Consider the following 23726-nt stretch of genomic DNA (forward strand, 5'->3'; position numbering starts at 1 on the left):
TTTAGAATTCTCATTCTGCCTCTCTCTCTGCCCCTCCCCAGCATATGCGGTATCTCTCTTTCTCTCAAAAAATAGTATATATTTTAAAATATTAAATTTTTAAAGGAGAACAGAAGTTCTTTTTTTTTAAGTTTATTTATTTATTTTGAGAGAGAGCTAGCACAAATGGAAAAGGGGTGGGTGGGGGAGAGAGAGAGAATGAATCTCAAGTGCACTCCATGCTCTGGGCTAAGCCCTACACGGAGCTCAGTCTAATGACCATGAGATCATGACCTTGAGCCAAAATCAAGAGTCCAACACATAACTGAGCCACTTGGGCACTCCAAGATCTTTTAATTTTAAGTGTTCTCTACTCCCAATATGGGGCTTAAACTCACAACCCCGATATCGAGTCACATGCTCTACTGACTAAGCCAGGCACCTCACAAAATAATTTCTTTGGGGGCAATTTAAAAAGGTAGATTTGGGGACTGCACCTAGAGTTTCTGGCAGAGAAGGTCTAGGATGCTTCTGACTTAGGTATCCCTTAGAACATAATGTAAGAAATAACTTACAATTAAACATATTTTGGACTGATCGAGATCCCTTTTAGAAGCTGATTATTCTCATTTTTGGAATGGTTGAAACCTAATAAAAATGACATGTTATTATTTCATATGACTGCATCATTCCTATCAACTCCCTTTCCTTTCTTGTCAATGACTTCAATGTCTCTACTTCCCTACCTGCTGCCATTTTCTGTCAACCGTTAAGAAATCCTGGTGAGTGACAGGTAAGATGAAGATGCGTTCATTATTTTTCCTAGTTCGTTTTATTGAGGTCTAACTTTATATACAAGAAAACGGACCAATTTTAAGTATTCAAATGGTGAGTTTTGGCAAATGTAGTCATCCTATAACACTGTCACCACAATCATGATGGATAGAAAATTTATCACTCTAAGAAGTTTCCTTGTGCCCCTTTCAGTCAAACCGCTCTCTCCACCTCCAGCAACACTGATCTGCTTTGTCACTATAATTACTATAGTTTTGCCTTTTCCAGAATTTAATGTAATGGAATCATACAGTATGTAGTCATTTGTGCCTTCATCCATATTGATGCATGTATGAGTAGCGTTCCTTTATATTGCCAAGTCATATTCCATTATATGGATATACTGGAATGGCATATACTGGGCATTTGGATTGTTTCCAGTTTGGACTATTATGAAAAAGCTGCTGTGAGCAGCCATGTACGAGTCGTTATGTGACTATGTATTTTCATTTCTCGCACAAATACTTAGGGGTAGGATTGCTGGGTCATAAAGTAAGTTTAGGTCATAAGAAACTACCAAACTTTCCCAAAGTAGCTATACTGTTTTTGCATTACCTCCAACAGAGTATGGAAGGTCCAATTTCTCTATATTCTCAAATTTGCTTCTGGTTTAGTCTTTTTAAAATTGTATCCTTTTCTGGTGGGAATGTAATGATATCTCAGTGTTGTTTTAATTTTCATTTCTAAGAACTAAGGATATTGAAAACCTTTTCATGCGCTTATTTGCCATTCACATATCTTTTCTGGTGAAGTATCTACTTAAATCTTTTGCCCATAAAAAGAAGATTAAGTTTTCCTTCTGTCCAGCACTGGCACCCCCCCCCCCCCCCCCCCCCCCCCCCCCCCCCCCCCCCCCCCCCCAGATTCTATTACTTGGCCCTGCTCTTTTTCGCTGTGTCCTTTAGAGATCTGGTTTCTTACACTTGGAACTTTCCAAACTCTCAGCTCAGGCCTAGNTTTTGCCCATAAAAAGAAGATTAAGTTTTCCTTCTGTATGTGACTGGAGTTCAGACCCCCCCCCCCCCCCCCCCCCCCGCTTCCCCACCTGCCACAGATTCTATTACTTGGCCCTGCTCTTTTTCGCTGTGTCCTTTAGAGATCTGGTTTCTTACACTTGGAACTTTCCAAACTCTCAGCTCAGGCCTAGGCATTTCCTTACTGTTCATGTAGAACTGTGAATCTCTTTTATCTTATATGGGAATTCTTTGTGGTTCCATCTCCTTTCTGCAGTTTTTCTTCTAACTCATGTGGGATAAGTTTAATAAACAAATAGTTTCTCTGGCTCTTTCTCTTGTGAGCTGACTAAAATAGTTTATACTTAATATCTTATTCTACTCTTGAGCAGTCTTACGATTTACAGAACAAATACTATGCTGTCTCCCTTTTTAAACTTAGTTGTTCTACCCAGCAGATGCTATCTTAGCTTTCTTGGGTGTATTAGCTTCTGCATAACAGTTTGGTTGGTTGTCTTTCCCAGCCAAAACAACATAAGAAGCAGATTGACAGAGGCAGATAGGAGAACCCAGCTTCCTCTTAGTAAGCCAGACGTTAGAGAGTTATACAAAAATGTAAAACAGTTTTTATCTTCCCACCAGTTTTTTCTTTTAAAAAACAAAATGAAATGTTATTCATGTGAACATGTAATAGGTTTATTAATTTTAATGAATGAAAATGTCAATACTTTACATTTTTCTCAGTTTTAATATCTAATATGGTAAATACTAATAGACTGCCCACATAAACAAAATTCTTTGGGGTCCTCCATAACTTTTAAGAGTGAAAAATACGGGCACCTGGGTGGCTCGGTTGGTGTCTGACTTCGGCTCAGGTCATGATTTCTCATTTCGTGGGTTCGAGCCCTGCGTTGGGTTCTGTGCTGACAGCTAGCTCAGAGCCTGGACCTGGTTTCCGATTCTGTGTCTCCCTCTCTCTCAGACCTTCCCCTGCTCATGCTGTCTCTCTCAGAAATAAATAAAACATTAAAAAAAAAATTTTTTTTTAAAGTGAAAAATAGTCCTGAGACCAAGAGGTTGAGGACTGCAGTAGCCAGAGTTTATTAAGCATGTATTGCATGTCAGAGTACTTTCCATGTTTTAACTCATTTAATTCTCAAAACAGCCCTGTTAGATAGGTACTACTATATTCTACAGTTTACTAATGAGGAAACTAAGAGAGATGTTAAATAACATCTCCAATGTCATATAGTAGATAGAAAAGCTGGGATTCAAGCTTAGTTTGGTCCTTTTCAAAATTTAAACTTCTTAACATTCTCCTTTCCAGCATATAGCTAATCATGAATTCCTATTATTTCTTCCTTTAAAATATTTTCAGTTCTCTCTTTGCATACCGTCTCATCCTAATCTGAGTCCTTACTTTCTTAGAGGCCTTTTCCTCTCTCTCTCTCTGGTAATTTTATATAGCACTTATTCTTCACCTTGAGGACTCAAATTACATGTATATGAGACTGCTTAAAGCTCATGTGTAGGTACTAATATAAGTTCATGTGTAGGTTACTAATGTTTTCATCATTTATTTTTCAGGCTTATTTTGTGCCTTATTTTGGGTAATTTCTGTTGTTGCTTTCCAGTTTTTAATCTTTAATTCTAACATTTCTAATGTGCTATTAATTCCATCCATTGTATTTTTCATCTCAAACATTTATTTTTCACCTCTGGTAGGATGAAAATTTTGATTCACATTCTTTTTATATTGTCCACACCTCTGCTTAACATGTCCAAGCATTCCTCTGCCGCCTTCAACATACGGATTACAGTTATAAGATCTATCTTAATATCTTCGCTAATTCTAGTATTTGTCAGTTCTTAGTTTATTTAAATTGCTGCTTTTTCTTATCATATGGGCCATGTTTTTCTATTTATTTTCATGCCTGATAATTTTTTATTACATGCCAGACATTGTGAATTTAACCTTATGTATAGGATATTTTTTATTTCTAGAAATACTTTTTTTTTTTTTTTTGAGAGAGAGGGAGGGAGGGTGTGGGGGAGGGGAGGGAAGGGGAGAGAGAATCTTGAGCAGGCTCATGCCCACAAAGACCCTGATGTGGGGCTTGATCTCAAAAGCATGAGATTGGTTTGAAATCAAGAGTTGGAAGCTTAACTGACTGAGCCATTCCTAGAAGTAGTGTTGTTGTTTTTTTAAATGTTCATTTATTTTTGAGAGAGAGACAGAGTGCGAGTGAGGGAGGGGCAGAGAGTGGGAGACACAGAATTGAAGCAGGCTCCAGGCTCTGAGCTGTCAGCACAGAGCCCGACAGGGGGCTCAAACTCATGAACCGTGAGATGGTGTCCTGAGCTAAAGTCAGTCACTTACCTGACTGAGCCACCCTGGCACCCAACTCCTAGAAGTATTCTTGAATTTTATTCTGGGACATTGTTATTTGGAAATAGTTTGACACTTTTAGTGCTATTTTTATGCTTATTCAGGTGGAACCGCAGCAATTATCTAGGACTAATTTTGTTCCATTACTGAGACCTTATGATTGTTCTGCCTGATGTCCTGTGCAGTAGGAGATTTTTTTCCTTTCTGGATGAAACAAATTATTCTTGCCATTGTCTGACTCCTGGGATTTTTCCCTCTGCAACAATTGTTTTTAGTTCTTTTCCTAGCTTTGGGTAGATTCCTACCTAAGCATGTGCTGATACTATGCTACTCAGTGTTGATGGGGCCTCTGCAGATCTACTCTGCTGTCTCTGCAACTCTCTCCTCTCTAGTACTCGGCAGATTCCAGCAAGCTTGGGCTCATACTTCCTCAGCTCAGGGAGATTGTTGAGGTCCACTAGCTTCCTTCTTCTACTCCCAGGGGGCTCACTTTGTTTTCCTTCTGTCAGGGATTACTCTCCTATACCGCCATTGTCCAATGTTTGAAAACTGTTGTTTCATATATTTCTTCTGTTTTTGTTAATGTTGTTTCAGGCAGGATCGTAAGTCTGTTCCCTATTATTCCATGTAGACTAGAATCTCTATTCATTTTTTTAAATTCATCTCAAATATTAACTCCTCTCCAGAATGTTTCATAATCCATTTTCTAGTCAGGAATCATTTAACTGCAAAGAATAGAAGCCCTTTCAAAGAAGCTCTAATAAAAAGGAGATTTATTATTACAATGCAGAGAAATTTCTCAGATCTTCACTGCATGGTACAGATAGTCCTGTCTTTTCTTCCGTTCTCTGCACACACGTCTTCTCTGCAGGGTTCTTTCCACCTGCTTTTGACTCTCACTTGCCATGGTATTAATATTGGCTTTAACTCAACATGACCTTTCAGCTCCAGTCCTTATACTGTGTAATCAGATTACCTATTTATTTAAATGGCCTCAAAGAGCCAGAAAATTAGTATTAATCTTGGGTAAGCAGAGTTCAATAGTGACATGACCATGATTAATATTACAATTAAAGTTTTTTAATGAAAAAATTACAAATATTTTGTGTGAGAAATAGCAACCTATAAACTCTATACTCAATAAGCGCAATGTTTGTACCAAGGTAGCTCAGACATTTTGCTTGTTTTTTGATTATTAAATAATATGATTCATCTATAAACATTTTCAGAGCATATATTATATACCAGGCACTTTCCAAGACCAAAGTGATAAAAAGGAGCTTATATTCTAGAAAAGAGCTTATACTCTTATACAGACCTGAGAACCAAGTCCAGCCCCACCACTTGTTATTGTAAGTAAAGTTTTACTGGATCACAGCCCTTTCCACTCATTTTCATATCTGTAGGTACTGTTGTGCTTCAAAAGGATATGGATAGGGATGCTTGGGTGGCTCAGTTGGTTGAGCATCCAACTGTTGATTCTGATTCAGGTCATCATCCCAGGATTACTAGATCAAACCCTGCCTGCATTGGGCTCCATACTAAGTGTATAATACTTTGTCTCTCTCTCTCTCCAAAAAACATAAAATAGAAATAGAGAGGTGGATAGTTGCAAGAGACTCTGTGGCTCACAAAGGCTAAAAAATTTACTATTTGTCCTGTTAGGGAAAAAGTTGGCCAACCCCTGGAATAGGTGAATAAAAATATTTTTTAATATCAAAAGTTTGACTTATTTTTGTAGTGCCAAGACCTTCTTTATCAGGTCTTAGACTTTGATCAGAATGAATATTTAGAGAGAAGTTAAATTAGGGGCACCTGGGTGGCTCGGTTAGTTAAGTTTCCAACTTTGGCTCAGGTCATGATCTCATGGTTCATGAGTTCAGGCCCTGCGTCAGGCTCTGTGCAGAGCCTGCTTCAGATTCCATGTCTCCCTCTCTCTCTCTGTCTCTCTCTCTTTCTCTCTCTCTCTCTGCCCCTTCTCCACTCATGCTCTGTCTCTCAAAAAATACGTAAGAGGCACCTGGTTGGCTCAGTCAGTTGGACATCCTACTTTGGCTCATGTCATGATCTCACCGTTCATGAGTTTGAGCCCCACATCGGGCTGTCTATGCTGACAGCTCAAAACCTGTAGTCTGCTTCATATTCTGTGTCTCCCTCTTTCTCTGCCCCTCTCCTCTCATACTGTCTCTCAAAAATAAACATTTTTAAAAATTTTATTAATAAACATTAAAAAGAAAGAAGTTAAATATTGTCCTAATGTCCTGATATTAGAAATTCTTGGTTCACTTGATTCTTCCTTTCTCTTTCTTTCTCTTTCCCTTTGTTTTTCTTTCTTTCTCTCTCTCTCTCTTTCTCCCCCCCCCCCCCCCCCGACCACTCTTTCTTTTAGATGTTCTTCATTCATGAAGACCATGTTGTTTTGTCTCTTAATTTCTGGATGGATTTGAAATATCGCCTATAAGGGCATCTGGGTTTACTGGTGATTCAGAACACATGTGATGTGGTATTTGGCAAGAGGTTAAAGGCCAAGTGTTGCAACTACCCACATAACAGTCTTTTGCAAACCATCAAGTGTTTTCTGTAATTTTAGCAGTAAAAACATTTTTTCTCTTGTAGTGTATTAAAACAAAAAGTAATATGCTTTGAGATGGTTGTTATAGTTGAAAATTAATTTGTTTTCAAATAAGAAATTAAACACAAATTCCAGGAATACCATCTGAGTCTAAATGTGCTTGTGAGGTTAGTAATCAGAATGTTGTTCCTCTGTCTTCATGATTGTTGTTCGTTAAGGTAAAGAAGTCTTTGACAGATTTGCATGAAGTTATTCACCCTTCAAGTCTCTGTTACTATAAAAAGAATAGATCTGTTCTTAATTTTTAATGTGTGCTTATCTCTTTAAAATGCCATAGCCAGTAATCTCAGTATCATATACTAGATTCTCCTCCTGCTCAATAGTAGGAGTTTCCTGTTGAAGAGAATCTAAGACAGAAAAAGTAAAGAGTCCCTTTGATTTTGGGAGTTTTGATAACGAGGTTAACCATCCACCCCCGTTTGCTTGGGATGTTCCTAATTTATACTAGCATAGTTATTAATAGTGCCCTCCCTTTATTCTGAAAGATCCTAGTTTAGATGACAAATTATATGGTCACCCTACTTATCTATAATAATGTTGACCATTGAACAGCTGGATCTGCTTTAAAATTTAGTGTTTAACTCACTTCTGCATTTATTCTAATTCTAAATCTTGCAGGAGAGTTGGTGATTGATGGCTGCAAGGTAACAGTTGTAAAAGTGAAATATAATTCGAACACAGGCTCATCTGATAGTAAGAACCTAGATTATGTGTGCCTCTAAGGCTCAAAATAATTTGAATCCCCACTGCTAAAAATGAATTTTTTGTGTAATGTTTAGGGACTTCCTCAGTCTCTTTCAATCCACCTTTCCTGGCTTTTCTTTTTTTTTTTTAAGTTTATTTATTTATTTTGAAAGAGACAGACTGTGTGAGCAGGGGAGGGGCAGAGAGAGAGGGAGAGAGAGAATCCCAAGCAGGCTCTACACTGTCAGTGCAGAACTAGAGGTGTTCGGCTTGAACTCACAAACTGTGAGATCATGACCTGAGGTGAAACAGAGAGTTGGACACTTAACTGACTGAGCCACCCAGGCGCCCCTCTAGGCTTTCTTTTCTCATTTTTCTCTTTACCATGAACCCTGTATTCTAGCCCCACTTAGATACTTGGATTTTCCTGACTATATCCTCCACTTTTTCCTAACTCCCATGCTTTCTTATATTATTCCATTTTTTCTTGATTTACCTTTTTCTGTCTTTGCCTATTAAATTCCTGCCCATCTAAAGTCCAGTGCAAATAGCACTTTTGTGAAATCTTTTTTTTGCCACACTCCCATTCTAAATAATTTCTCTCTTCTCTAGGCTCCCTGGGCATTTTGTGTCCCACTTCTGTTCTGTTTTATATGTGTCTTTGTGCCCCAGTGCCTATCCCCAGTTAGGGATTGGGTGGGAGACTATATTTAATTCATTTTAAAAATCCACATTACTTATACAAAACCATTTATGTACTAGGTGTTCAGTAAAAATGTATGGTTGATAGTTTATTCTCCTAATTTCCTTAGAACAATAGGCAAGAAAGTATTTTTAAACGATACTTTCTTTGTAAGCGTAACTGTAATAATCCGGTTTCTAAATTTATTTACTACCTTTAATTGTCTTTTCTTTATTTTACCTGCATTCTTTTTTTTATAAAGTTTTTTTTATTTTTATTTATTTTTAATATTTTTATTTATTTCTAGGAGAGAGAGAGAGAGACAGCGTGAGCAGGGGAGGGTCAGAGAGAGAGGGAGACACAGACTCCGAAATAGGCTCCAGGCTCTGAGCTGGCAGTCAGCACAGAGCCCGATGTGGGGCTCGAACCCACGAACTGCGAGATCATGACCTAAACGAAAGTCGGACGCTTAACCGACTAAGCCACCCAGGCGCCTCTTTACCTGCATTCTTAACACTTTTTTTTTTTTTTAACCTTCAGATAGAAGTATATTCTCATTGATGCTTTAACTGGGGTCAAAAGTTTCTATTTTTCCTTCCCTTTCAAGGCAGTTTGCTGTGTACCAAGAACTTATGTTCTTTTCTCGTTTCCATCTTATTATCTTCAGTTAAAATTCTTGAAGATGATATGATCAGTTGCCTGACTACTCAAGTTGTTCTCTGGATTAATCATTGCCTTCCATAAATCTCCCTTATTTTGGCCACTATATTTATAGGGAAGAAGTAGGATGTAAATTATTACATTCTCTGCCAGTTGGGGTAAGTATGCCTTAAACATTAACCTACTTAGTAAAGTTTTTCTGAGAGCAAAAAGGAAACATGAGCAGGTAACCTTACAGGCCTGGCATTTTTTTTTCTTTCAAAGAAGTCTAATTTCATTAGATGTGGAGTCTAGCTCTTTAGACGTGTTATCTTGGCTATAACAAAAATTTTAATGAAAGTAGAAGTTCACAGGAATTTTCAGAAGCTAAAACCAAAAGGTGAAGCCAAATTCTAGACAGCTGTCTTTGTCATAGCTGTTAATAATGAAACCGTCATTTGTCCTTGATGGTAATGACTGATATTGGGAAGTTTTGTTTTAGAGTTCTATTCAGTGCTCTGATTACATCTTAAACTTTTCATTTTCTTCACTGAAAATAGTAATTGACATTTTATTTCATATAAATTATGAGCTAAGGATTGTGGCTTATAAATGAAATAAGATAAATCCATTAATCTCATATACCTTATTTGTGTTATAGACTAAGATCATGGGTTATCATATATAAGGTAGATTAGGTGTAAAGTTAATCTGTTCTCATGTTAGGATAATTAGGATAATAACCCCTAATTTGTGGAAGCATTTCAAATTAAAATAGCATCTTCAGGTGCTCAGTACTTTAAGGTGCACTTTATAGTTCACCATGTTCTTATGAGATGGATGTTGTTTTGGAATACCTGAGAGCTCTAGAAACCTATTAGAGGGGAACTGTTATACAGTGGGCTTACATCAAATATAATAGATCCATAGATTCATTCATATATTTTGAGGAGGAGACCTCAAATTCTCCATTACCTCATGTTAAGGAAGTTCATCGAGACTGGGCCAAGATGTAGGGTATGTATGTTTGGGGCAACAGGAGGTGGTGGGACATCCCAACCTAATAGCAGTCTCCTTCTTGGTGTTCTCTTGACCCTTCAGTCTGTGGCAGTGACTTACGGTCATGTTGAATGGCGCTACCGTAAACTTTGATTAGGGGAAAGTAGGAGCATTTCATACTACAGAAAAATTATCATCCTTAGATCGGAGTTACTAAGTTAATTGTAGTTTGAGAAGGAACTTAAACATTGTGGGTTGAAGAACTGTCTTTTATTATGTTTTAAGGAGAGACAGATTTGATAGGTTTTCTAAGTAGGGAATTAAAAATGGGTGATTTGACAGACTTGAGAGACTCAGAAGGCTAAAAATTGCTTAGAAATGTTAGAGTTAAGAGAGTATTCTTTTTGGTAGTTAATAAGTTTAAACTGAAGACATTAATGAATATACAAATTACTTTCATTTAAGACTAAAAATAAGATAAATGTTTAAGAGATATTTGAGAAATGCCAGGTAAATTTGAAATCAGCATTGGCAGAAGTAAGGATTAGGAAGGAGTATGGATTGATTATGGAAGAAATGTCAGTGTTGTTAACTGTACAGATATTCTTAAAGATTTAAAAATATTTGATTCAATGACCTTTTAATTTAGGATATTTTTCATTTCCTACTAAGAATTTATTGAAAATATCACAGTGGTGATTCTTTTAAATATTACATCTGTAATGTGATTATATGTAGGCAGTTCCTTGTAAGTCACTAAATTTATATGATAAAAAATATATCTCTGGAGTTTTTGTTATTTTAAAAATTTGTTTGAAGTGGTGCTTTGGTAAAGTAAAAACACCACACTAAGGATCAAGAGTTTAAAGTACTTATTATAGTTCTGAAGTCCTTGGAATTCTTCTCATCCAATTAACTGTGTGACTTAGGTACTTTGAATCTCTTATATATAAAATGGGTGAACAAACTGATATATACATATACAAAGTTACTATGGAACAACAAAAAGGAACGAATTATTGATACATGTGACATCCTGGATGAATATTAACATCACAGTACTGCAAAAGGATTCAGGCACAAAAGAATATTATACAGTGTGATTCCATTTTTTATGAAGTGCTAGACAAAACGATTGTGGGCAATCAGAACACTGATTGCCTCACTGGAGGTGAGGATTGACTGAAAAGCAGTACAAGGGAATTTTTGGGGTGGTGAAAATGGAAAATGTTCCATAACTTAATAAACATACACACATTTGTCAAAATTAATAAGGTGTAGTTAGTATTTGTGTGTTTCATTATCTGGAAAATTTACCACTCCTCCCCCCTCCATAGGAAGAGTAAACAATTATTGCCAATCATCCTTGCATGGGGGCCATGCTAATTTTCTCCTTATCATTCCAATTTTAGCATAGGTGCTGCCAAAATAAGCACTACACAAATACTGAATTTTAGTCAGTATATGTGCTTTTCTTAGTGGTAGTGGATAGTAGTTCTGAAACTACTTTTTATGTTTTTTTAGGATTGTGCAAATGAGTAAATATATTAGGAAAATGAGAGCCAGGTTTCTCTCTGTTGGACAAGAGAAAAGCATGGATATAAGGATAACTAGAATGTCTCCGGAGTGTTGGGTTGGAATTGGAGGTATGAGTATGAAGTCAGTTTTTACCGTATCCAGAGAAGATTGGGTGGATAGAGAAATACACATAGGGTGTGTATATGTATATAAATATATAAACTTCTCAGTGCGTGCTTAGAGATTCTAGAAGTAATGATACTCCCATAAGCAATGAGCACACTTTGCATCCATTTCTAAACAGTATTCTCTGCTAAAAGTAACCAAGACTCCCTTGAGAAAACTACAAGATGAACCTGATACATCTTATTGTTCCAGAAAATTAAAAAGTGTACAAGGAATGATGGGAATACATCACAAGGACATAAAAATTCTGGTTTCCACTCAGACATGAAAGAAATTAAAAGTCCCCACTCTTGTCCTTAAAATAGGAACAAAGTTGAACAAACTTAAAAGGCAACAATTCTTCTTAGATACATCAGAGAACTGAGGTCACAGAGTAAACTAATGCCCCCCTAACTGGAGAGACAGGTGAATACAAAGAATCACAGCTTGCTGGGAGCATAAGCTAATGAAACTAGGAAGTAGTAGGAAAACTGTGACTGATGACCAGCCAGAAGCTGAGTGTGGATTAGCTTGATAGTTAAAAACTCCTGGGGGTCCAGTTTTCAGAGGGCTCCCAAACTTTTGTAAGTTTTTCCTCCACAAGCTCCACCAGATTCTCACAGTTAAGATTGGGGGGCGGGTATTTCCTCATGCCTCCAGCAGGAGATGAATAGTAACCATGTTGAAATATGCTCGCAGCATTCTGTTCTCTCCCTGCCCAAAAGGGAAACTACTAGAGCCTAACCAAACTTGGGGAAACAAACTTCCTTTCTAATCTTGCTGTCTCATCTAAGAGGGGAAAAAAAGATGGAGAGGTACTTTGAAAAGCCACAGCCAGGGCTACAGACCCACTAAAAGACTCCGATCTCATTATAGGATTATGGAATACTTCCTTTCCCTCTACATTTTACCACCACATCAACAGGGCTCCTGTGTAATAATAAAGGATTATAGATGAAAGAACTATGAAGATTGCACTTTAGGGAGTTTCTAGGGAAACCCAAAGACAACAAGAAGAGATAAGGACATTAGGGACCCCTGAGTGACTTATTCAATTAAGCATCTAACTCTTGATTTCAGCTCAGGTCATGATCTGATGGTTCATGAGCTCAGGCCCCACACTGGGCTCTGTGCTGACAGTGCAGAGCCTGCTTGGGATTATCCCTCTCCCTCTCTCTCTGTCCCTCCCCTGCTTGTGTGCTCTTTCTCTCAAAATAAATAAACTTTTAAAAAAAACCCACAAGGACATTTGAGGAAATTTTATACTGTAAATTCAACCTAATTCCTAGTGATACATAGCAGAGATTTTGGAATTGTCAGAAGAATTTAAAATAACTGTGACCAATATGCTAAGGGATCTAATGGCAAAAGTGTATAACATGTAAGAACAGATGGGTAATGTAAGCATTGGGATTCAAATTCTAAGAATCAAAAGAAAATACTAGAAATCAAAAGCACTGTAACAAGTGAAGAATGCCTTTGATAGGCTGGCTCATCAGAAAGAGAGAGGAAGGAGCAAAAGAAATATTTGAAGTAATAATGGCTGAGAATTTTCTAGGATTAATGACTGACTCCAAACCACCAATCCAGGAAGCTCAGAGGACACCAAATATATCTACTACCAAATCTACACCTAGACGTATCATATACAAACTGCAGAAAACCTAAGACCGGGAAAAAATCTTGAAGGAATCCAGAGGGGGGAAGAAACACCTTACCTATACAGGAAGAAGGTTAGGAATTACATTGGACTTCTCTTCACAAACCATACAAGCAAGAAGAAAGAAAAGTGAAATACGTAGTGGTGAAAGAAAAAAATCAATGTAGAATTCTGTATACATTGAAATGATCTTTCAAAAGTGAAGGGAAACCAAAAAGTTTCTCAGACAAAAATTGAAGAAAACTGTTGTGAACAAGAACTGTTAACTTGCCTTGCAAGAAATGTTAAATTCTTCAGAGAAAAGGAAAGTTAGAGAGGGAATAAACGAAGGTAAAATAAACCCTTTGGTTTTCTTATTCTTAACTGGTGTAATAGATAACTTCAAAATAATAGGAACAGTGTATTGGGTAATTATAGCGTATAGATAAGTGAAATTAGATAGCAATGTTAGAAGGGACAGGAGAGAGGAATTTGGAATAGTGTTTTAAAGCAACTACCCATGAAACAGCAGTATAATGTTATTTGACCATGGATGTAGATTAAATGTATACTATAAACTCTAAAGCAACCATTTAAAAAATAGTTTTTCTTTTAATACTTAAAGATGGTGTTCCATTGACTTCGCGTTTTCATTGTGTTTGATAAATTCAGCAATGTTCTTGTCTAACATTTTGGAATTCTAATTTTCATGATATAACTGCCTTATTCAGGCCCCCATGTAACCAATTTTATGTTTAGTAGAACTAATTGGCCATATCAGTCTGGTACTGTTAGGTAACTAAACATAGTCCTAAGAAAACTTCCATATACAAAGTTGTGTGATATTTGGGGGGGGGGGGCGTTTAACGGGTGGGAAGAGGCTATGCTGCTTCTGCCTTTAGACAGAACAAATATTAAGTATGTTTGGTAGTTTAGTTTTATTGTTATTAAGTAAAGCCTGAAAGTTTTACTGTTTGAAAAACTTTCTTACATTGACAGTTCTTAATCTTTAATTTTTTATCTGTTTTTGGTAATGATCACTTTAAGTACAGCATCTGTCTGTAATTTGACAACATATCTTAATGTGATTGAAGGTTTAAAATAGTATACTTAATGCATCATTAAATGGAAATAAAGATATATAAGTTGTTTAGTGGCTAAGTTTCATCTCTCAGTATATTCATAATTTCTATGATGCAAATACAATAATTCATTTTAATGTATGCATTGACTCTAATCGTATATCCAAAATTAGGTCTTCTTATTAGAGACCTCAAAAAAAAAAAAACCCATGAGTATGGATAGGTTAAAAAATTATGTAAGAGCTTTATTCAGATGTAGTTTATAAATTTCCCTATTCATCTATGTTATACCATCTGTTAGTACTTCATTCCATTAATATGGCTGAATAACAATAACACCATTGTATAGATGTTCCATATTATATTTATCCATTCATCAGTTGACGGACATTTGGGTTATTACCACCTTTTAGCTATTATGAAAACTACTATAATGAGCCTTCATGTACCATTTTTTTGTGTGGGTGTATATTTTCATTTATCTTGGGCTATATATATGTAGGAATAGAATTGCTGGTCATATGATAACTTTGTTTAATCTTTTGAGGACCTACTAGCCTATTTTCCAAGGCAGCTATACCATTTAACATTCTCACCACTAGTAGATGAGGTTTCTAGTTTCTCTACAATACTTGTTATTGTCTGACTTTTTGATTATAGCTGTCTAGTGGTTGTGAAGTGTATTTCATTGTGGTTTTGATTTGCATTTCATTGATGACTACTGACGTTGAGCATCTTTTCCTGTACTTATGGGCCATTTTTATATCTTCCTGGAGAAATGTCTATTCAAATCCTTTGTCCTGTCCATTTTAAAATTGGGTTGTCTCTTTATTACTGAGTTGTAAGTCTTATCAAACAAGATTTTTATATCTCTCATTCAGTGTATTGTCCTTTTACTTTCATGTAGATAGGTAAAGTTTAAAGGTTCTCCAGTGTTCAGCTACCATAAAGTGGTTGTGCAGTTTAATAGATTTGCATAATTTAAGTTGCCTGTAATATTTTATTTATATGTCTTTGAAAGAAAATTCAGGCATTTATATACAGATTTGACTGGATAGCAGTAATTTCATCTTGATTAGCTATTAATAGTGTTTTATTTTTATTTACTTATTTATTTCAAATGTTTGTTTATTTCTGAGAGAGCACAAACTAGAAAGGGGCAGAGAGAGGTGGGGACAGAGGATCCGAAGCAGGGTCCATGCTGACAACAGTGAGCCCAATGGAGGGCTCGAACTCACAAACCATGAGATTATGACCTGAGCTCAACTAACTGAGCCACCCAGGCACCCCTGTTAATACTGTTTTAAATCACCAGAGGTAAATTTTCAAATATTAATCAGATTATTAATTTTACTTTAACACCTTGAATTACTTACCTTTCAGTGAAATACCACAAAGATTAATATGTGTGACCATACTGGCTGTAAAACCTCTGAAATTAAAACAGTATTTGCTTTTATGTTTTTTGGTTTTTGTTTTTAAGTAGGTTCCACGCCCAGTGTGGGGCTTGATCTCACGCCCCTGAGATTAAGAGTCATATTACTGAATGAGCCAGTCAGGAGCCCCAAAACAATATTTGTTTTATAAGCCAGAATTTTAATTTTTGCAAAAATTAATAGATACTAGTTATTTTTATGACATTTAGTCTGAAAAGTAAACATTTTCTTGGTGAGATTCTGGTTTGAAAGCACTGTTACAGTGTAGTTTTTTAAAGCTATACTTTTTAGAAGTATGTGATGGTATACCATATTGTGTGAGCCTTTAAGTAGTACCCAAACTGAGGTGCCCAGTCACTGTGAAGGACAAAGTAATTACTAGTTTCCTTTCTATAATAATAATTGCAAACTAAAGTACATATGAACTTTGGACATGTCATTTCATCACATTCTTGACACGTTAATCTTAAAAATGTTTGTTATATTTTACTGTTGGTTAGTTTATTGTTGTTTATTATGGAAAGTTGATCCCTAATTCAATCCCTTCTAGTCCCCTTGCAAATAAGGGAAGGTAGGAGAACATTATAAATATCTTTGTTAGGTTTTGAAAAGAAATTGTGAGGAGAAAAAATAAAAGTGGTCCAATTTTTCTACTAGACTAAGTGGAAAGACATCCTGTTATGTTGGTTTTCCAACAACAAACTGTCAGTTCTCTAACATCACCTGTGGGTGTTCTGTAATTCAGTTCAGTTATAACACTACTCGAAATTAGTGTAGACTCCACAGGATAAGGGATCAATTCCACAAGATTGCCCCCACTTCAGATGCCAGCCACAATTCAATACCCAGGCTACCTGTACTTCTGCCTGGCCAATTACAAATTTGGGGGTTCTCTCAACCCCTAGGTTCAATAAATTGCTAGAGTAACTTCTAGAACTCAGGAAAACCCTGTGTTTGCACAATTTATTATAAAGTATACAAATGAATAGTCAGATGAAGACATACATAGGGCAAAGTTAAGAAGGGTCCTGAGCACCAACCATGAAGCTTTCCCAAACTTCATTGTTCAAGAGTTTCTGTTGAAGTTTCATTACACGGGCATGATTGATCGAATCACTGGCTGTTTATGATTGAACTAAATCTTAAGTCCTTCCCTCCCTGGAGGTGAGGTGGTGTGTGGGAAATGGGGTTGAAAATACCAATCCTGTAATGATATGGTTGATTCCTCTGGCAACCAGTCCCTGTTCTGAAGCTATCTAAATAGCCCGTCAAGAGTCACCTCATTAGTATAAATTCCATTGTAATAGAAAGGAGTCCATATTAATAACCAAAGATATCCTGTCACTCAGGAAATACCAAGGGTTTTAGGAGAATTTTTGTGCCAAGAATTGGGCACAAAGACCAAATATATATATATTTTATTAAGCCACACATGCTTATCCAACATGTATCAAATACCCACTGTATTCTAGGCTCTCTGCTAGGCACTGAGAGTAGGAAGAATAAAAAGACATGGTGCATGTTTTCAAGGAACTCATGCTGTAGGTAGGGAAATGAAGACAGTGAAGTTGCGTTGTACATGGGAATTAAGTTTTGAAGCAAAGGTATGAGATTAAAGCCTTTTTTAGGCAAAATTTCCTTGTACATAGACATAGGGGCACCTGGGTGGCTCATTCGGCTATGCATCTGACTCTTGATTTCAGCTAAGGTCATGATCTCATGGATTGTGAGACGGAGCCCCACATCAGGTTCTACACTGCTCACACTGTCTCTGCCTTTCTCAAAATAAATAAACTTAAAATATAGAGAGAGACTAGACACTGATCACTTTTTTTCAGTTGAGCTCTAGTTGAAATAGTTGACCCCCAGTCAGGGCCATGTTTTATGAAAACTGCACTGTATTTTTGTTTAAGTTTATTTATTTTGAGAAGGAAGGGGCAGAGAGGGAGAAGAGAGAATCTCAAGCAGTCTCAGTGCTGTCAGTAGAGAGTCCAGCATGGGGCTCAATCCTGCAAACCATGAGATCATTACCTGAGCCAAAGTCAAGAGTTGGACGCTTAACCTACTGAGTCACCCAGACCCCTGAACTGTGTCTTTATTTTTATTTTTTTTTAATTTTGTTTGTTTCAGTATCCTGTAGTATATGAAAATTTTGCTCCATTATAACATCATTCATGCAGATTACATCATTACACATTATAAACCTCTCAACACAATTTTACAATTATTATTTTAGGCACGTGTCTTAAGTGACATAGAAGGAAAGAATTATAAAAATAAGTGTTTATTATCTTTTTTGTTTACCTATGTAGTTACCTTTACTGGTACTCTTTATTGCTTAGTGTGGATTTAAGTTACTACCTATTGTCTTTGCATTTTAGCCTGAAATGAAATTCCCTTTAATATTTTTTACAGGTCAGGTCCTCTAGTGACAAGTTCTCTCAGTTTTCATTTAGTTGGGAATGTCTTGATTTCTTTTTCCTTCCCGCCTTACCCAGGTCTCCTTTGTTTTTACACGGTAGTTTTGCTAGTTACAGAATTTTTGGTTAGTAGTCTTTTTCTTTCATCACTTTGACTCTTATGCCACTGGCCTCCGTGGGTACTAATGAGAAGTTAGTTCTTGATCTTAATGAGGAAATTTTGTACATGATAAAATGCTTTTCTTTTGCCACTTTACTTTCTTTTGAGAGATGGAGGGACAGAGAGAGAATTCCAAACGGGCTCTGCACTAACAGTGCAGATGCGGGGCTTGAACTCACAAACATGAGACCATGGCCTGAACCAAAGCCTGATACTTAACTGACTGAGCCACCCAGGTGCCCCTCTTTTGCCACTTTCAAGATTTTCTTTTTGTCTTTTAGCAGTTTGGTTATGATGCATCTTGGCATGGATCTCTGAATTTCTTCTGCTTGCAATTTACTAAGCTTCTTAGATATGCAGATTAATATTTTCCATCAAATTTGGGGATTTTTTGCCATTCTTTTTTCAAATATTCTTTCCAGGGGCGCCTGGGTGACTCAGTCTGTTGAGCGTCCGACTTCAGCTCAGGTCATGATCTCACAGCTCATGGGTTCGAGCCCCATGTCGGGCTCTGTGCTGACAGCTAGCTCAGAGCCTGGAGCCTGCTCCCGATTCTGTGTCTCCTCCTCTCTCTGACCCTCCCCTGCTCACGTTCTCTCTCTCTCTCTCTCTCTCTCTCTCTCTCTCTCTCAGAAATAAATAAAACATTGTAAAAAAATTCAAACATTCTTTCCATCCTTTTCTCTCTTCTGCTGCTGAAGCTTATATTATGTATATATTGGTATCCTTGATGGAATTCCATAGATCTCTGAGGCTCTGTTAATATTTTGTCATTCTTTTTCTTTTTTGTTCCTCAAATTAGCTAACCTGTCTTCAAGTTCATGGATACTTCTGCCGGTTCAAATATGTTCTTGACTGTCTTTAGTACAATTTTAGTACAATAGAATTATTGTACTTTTCAACATCAAAATTTCTGATTCTCATTTATAATTTCTTTCTATTTATATTTTCTATTATGTAAGACATGATTCTCAAACTTTCCTTTAATTCTTTAGACATGATCTCCTTTTGTTCTTTGAAATATTTTTTTTTTAATTTTTTTTAATGTTTTATTTATTTCTAGGAGAGAGAGAGAGACAGCATGAGCAGGGGAGGGTCAGAGAGAGAGGGAGTCACAGACTGAAACAGGCTTCAGGCTCTGAGCTGGCAGTCAGCACAGAGCCCGACGCGGGGCTCGAACCCACGAACCACGAGATCATGACCTGAGCGAAAGTCGGACGCTTAACCGACTAAGCCACCCGGGCGCCCCTGTTCTTTGAAATATTTTTAATAGCTGGTTTAAAGTCTTTGTCTAGTAAGATCTGGGCTTCTTCAGGGACAGTTTCTATTGACTTCCTTTTCCCAGTGTGTGTGGGCCATTCTCTTTTTCTTTGTATGTCTTATGTTGGAACTAGACGTTTTGAGCAATATGACAGCTGAGGAAGTCATATTTCTCCCTAACTCATGATTTGTTTTTGTTCTGTTGATGATGTTGTTTCTTTAGTGACTTTCCTGAGTTAATTCTATACAGTCTATGTTCTTTTTGAAATCCCTGTTTAGCTAACTTATTGTTCAGAAATTCCTTTAAATGTCTTGAGCTAATAGATCTCCTTCCAGCTTTTGTTGAAGAGCTCTCTATCACTTCTCGTCCTTTTGGCTAAGATCAAGTATTGAAGAGCTCTATATGCATGTGTGTTGGTGCAAAGCCTCCAGGTCAGTCACTCTTGAGAGATTAGCACCTTCTCAGCTCTTCCTGAGCATAGCTCCACACATCCATGCATAGCCTTATGAATTCCCAGGACTATGTCAGTCCTCAGTTTTCCTTCTAAGTTTTTGTTTAGCCTCTTGTTAGCTGCAACTGGTAAAACTCCCTCAGACAACTGTAATGTTAAACAATTGCTGCTGATTGTTTTCCACAAATATGTTGCATATGGAACTGTCTGTACACATGAAGTGAGTTCTGAGTCTGATCAAATAAAGACAAGTCCTGAGAATGGAGCTTTTCAGTGAGCTGCCAGGCAGGTCAAATGGTGACAGTTTTCTGGTGATCAGCCTTTTGCTCTGGAGCTGGGGAGCGGAGGGGATTGGATTAGGGCAAGTGAGAGTACCACAAAGTTTGTTCTTCTTGCTAAGATTTCTTGAGTAAACTGGCTTTCTTGAATAAACACCCCTTGGACTGTTGCAAGCCTTTTAGTTAATTTCCAAAGAGCTGAAAAAAGTTAATTTTGACAGAATTTGCCAGTGTTCCTGTTGCTTTTATGGAGAGGAGTGGATTTGAAAGGTTCTTCCTCTGCCATTCTGGAAATATCTCTTGCCATTTCTATATACTTTTATCTGCATCCTGCTTCAAGTCTCTGATCCAGCCAATCATTGCTTATGTTTCTCTTATGCATTTCTAATGTTGCCCTCTGATTCCATTACTAATATACTTGCCTGGCAGCCCTCTCAGGGGCTCATTCTCTCATATCCCATATAAATTGAAATCCTTTATTCCTCCCTTAAATATTAGTATTCCTCAAATTTCTGATCTATGCTCCTTCTCTTGTCTTTGTATTCTCTTGAGCAGTTTTTACCCATCCATTATTTAGACTTCCAAATCTGTCTTCTCTAGAAGACATCTCCCACATCTCCCTCTTAAGCTCTTTATCTGTGTACCTAATTATGCTTAATGTAAATCTCCATTTGGAAATTCTGTGAACATGTAAAATTCCACAAATTCAAAATAAAAATCAGCCTACTCTTCCTTCTTAGTTTTCTTTGAAAAACAGTCACATCTGTCCAGTTGGCTAAACCAAAAATTTGCCTTATCTTGATTCTTTTTCTTTTGCCTTACTCCCAAGTTTCAGTTGGTTACCTCTAAATTCTGTGCTCTAAATCCTTCTTGAGGTTTTCTCCATCTCTACTGACTTCTCTCTCCTGAATTTACTTCAACAGCCCCCGAAACCAATTTTCCTATTAAAGTTCTGTCCCTAGCATTTCTACAATGTGTCCACAAAGTTTAAAGGGAACTTTAAAAAATGGAAATCCACACAGGTCACAGAATCTACACATGCCCGCATATACACACATACACATTTTGCCTTTCTCTCCATTGAACTTTATGCTTCTTCCTAACTACATTTTTCCAGGCCATGTCTGTTCTCATTTGCTTTCAGGTTTTTGTCTATACTGCAACACTCCTCACTTTGCTCTTCTGTTGCTTCCTCTGAGAAGCCTTTCTATATTCTCACAAATCTGAGTTAGATACTTTTGGATATAGAATTGACATGCTATAATTGCCTATTTACTCATCTTTATCTCTGAGTAGAATGTAAAAAGTTCATGAGTTCAGGGACTGTGATTATGAGCAGCCTATGGTCTAGCACCTAACACTGGGCTTTCACAAAGTATTTAAAGAACAGAGAATTTATGCCTACACAGAGAATTTATGAAGAAACAAATGGCACTTGGATGGCTCAGTCAGTTGTATACAAGTCTTGATTTAGGCTCAGGTCATGATCTCACGGTTCGTGAGATTGAGCCGTGTCAGGCTCTGCACTGACAGTGCAGAACCTGCTTTGTATTCTCTCTCTCCCTCTCTCTCTGCCTCTCCCCCTCTTGTGTGCATATGCACACAGTCTCAAAGGAAATAAACTTAAAAAAAAAATGAGGAAACCAATCATGTTTAGCACTGGAAATACAAAGATATACTAGACAAATGTATAAAAAATAGACCTTTGAAACATCTGGTGTTTGAAGGATATAATTCTGTTAGTAATATGGGATTGGTAACTTAAAGCCAATGGTTCTAAATAATATATATACTTTAGTTGAAGAAATAAAATGGCATGAATAATGTGAAACTCCAAAGCATTATTTACAAATGAAAGGAGAAAATGAAGAGAAACTGTATCAGGAAGTAATATACATATGCCTTTTGTATGGTTATTGATTATACTTAGATTTTTTGTTTTTTTGTTTTTTTAATTTCTGGGTCATTTAGAAGTAGATGACTTCTTCCTGCCTTTTTGTTACACAAACTGTATATTTGGAAAATAAGCAAAAAGAAAATAATAAAATCTTTATCTCGTTTAATGTGTTATATATATTTTTATAATTGAAATAAACCTGAATATCACCTGAAATAAATATATCATAAACATCTCTTCATGCCTGGAAATATACTACAACACTATCTGTTGCTGAAGTTGGCATACTTCGGTAAGGGCCATATAGTATATATTTTAGGCTTTGCAGGCTAGGTCTCTGTTGCAACTTTTCAACTCTGCCTGTTAGCAAAGCAGCAATAGACTATACCAAATAGATGTGGTGTGTTCCAATAAATTTGTATTTACAGAAACAACCAGTAAGCAGGAATTGGTATGAGAGCCATAGATCTATGATGTAGATACATCATAATTAATCTCCTAATTTGGAAGTTTATATTGTCTTCAATTTTTTTTCACTATTGGTAATACTGTCTTAGCATCTTAATATCTATTTTTTTTTTATTTTAATGCTTATTTGTTTTTGAGAATCAGAAAGTGTGAGCAAGGGAGGGGCACAGAGAGAGGGGGACAGAGGATCCAAAGCAGGTTCTACACTGGCAGCACAGAGCTCGAGGTAGGGCTTGAACTCATGATCCGTGAGATCATGAACTTTGAGTTCAACACCTAAGCTGAAGTCAGATGCTCAACTGTGACTGAGCCACCCAGGCGCCCCAATATCTTAACATTTAAATGTTCATGTACATTCTTAAATTTTTTAAGAATAAATTCTCAAAATGTCATTTCTAGAGCTAAGAGTACTTAAGACTTTTTTTTTCTTAGATGGTAATGGGTGATATAACATTTGCTTTCTGTGACTGTAAGTTTTGCTTGATTCATGTTGTGGTTTTGTGGGAATGGGGAAAGAAAGGTGTAGTGAAACTTTAGAAAGAAGCAAAGAAAGGCTTTGCTTGGAAGGAAACAGATTAAGGTAATGACAGTGCTATAAAACTTAAAAAGAGATACTTCAAGAAGAAAATATGAAAAATTCCATAAATACCCTTTTTCCTGTTCACAACCAAGTTTTTCTGCTTGATAGCTCTCTAGAGTTTTGTTTAAAATCTCGTATATATTGAGTTTGAGATTTGGGAGGTAAGCATTTCTTATTCAGTCTCCTAGGATACTCTTAGGCCAGCATGATTTTGATTGTGGTGACCAGTCAGCTTGTTTTAAAAAGAAAAGAGAAAAAGTAAACTTTTCTGTTTTGGATGATGAAGTCTAATCAGTTGGAGCAGAGATTGGCAAACTAGTAACCATGGACCAAATCCTTCTCGCTGCCTGTTTTTGTAAATGAAATTGTGCTGTTCCAGCAGAGCCATGCACATTCACTTGTGTGCTGCTGTCTGTGGCTGCTCTCAGGCTACAGTGGCAGAATTAAGTAGTTATATCAGACCCAGTATGGCCCATAAAGTCTAAAATATTTACTGTTTCCCACTTCACAGAAAAAAAAATTGCAGACCTCAGAATTAGTGAAAAGGTACATGTTAGTTTTTCTGTTTATCAAAAATGGA

General features: G+C 36.8%; 1 protein-coding gene and 1 pseudogene across 1 annotated transcript in view; one reads left to right on the forward strand and one right to left on the reverse strand.

Moving 5' to 3' along the window:
* REV3L (REV3 like, DNA directed polymerase zeta catalytic subunit) overlaps positions 1-23726 on the forward strand; it is a 180687-nt gene that overhangs the window by 25450 nt on the left and 131511 nt on the right. The gene's annotated exons all lie outside the window — the stretch shown is intronic.
* Positions 11127-11227, reverse strand: LOC120245258 (annotated as a pseudogene).

Source organism: Hyaena hyaena, unplaced genomic scaffold, assembly GCF_003009895.1.
Source record: "Hyaena hyaena isolate Hyena2069 unplaced genomic scaffold, ASM300989v1 scaffold_412, whole genome shotgun sequence".
Classification (NCBI taxonomy): Eukaryota; Metazoa; Chordata; class Mammalia; order Carnivora; family Hyaenidae; genus Hyaena; species Hyaena hyaena.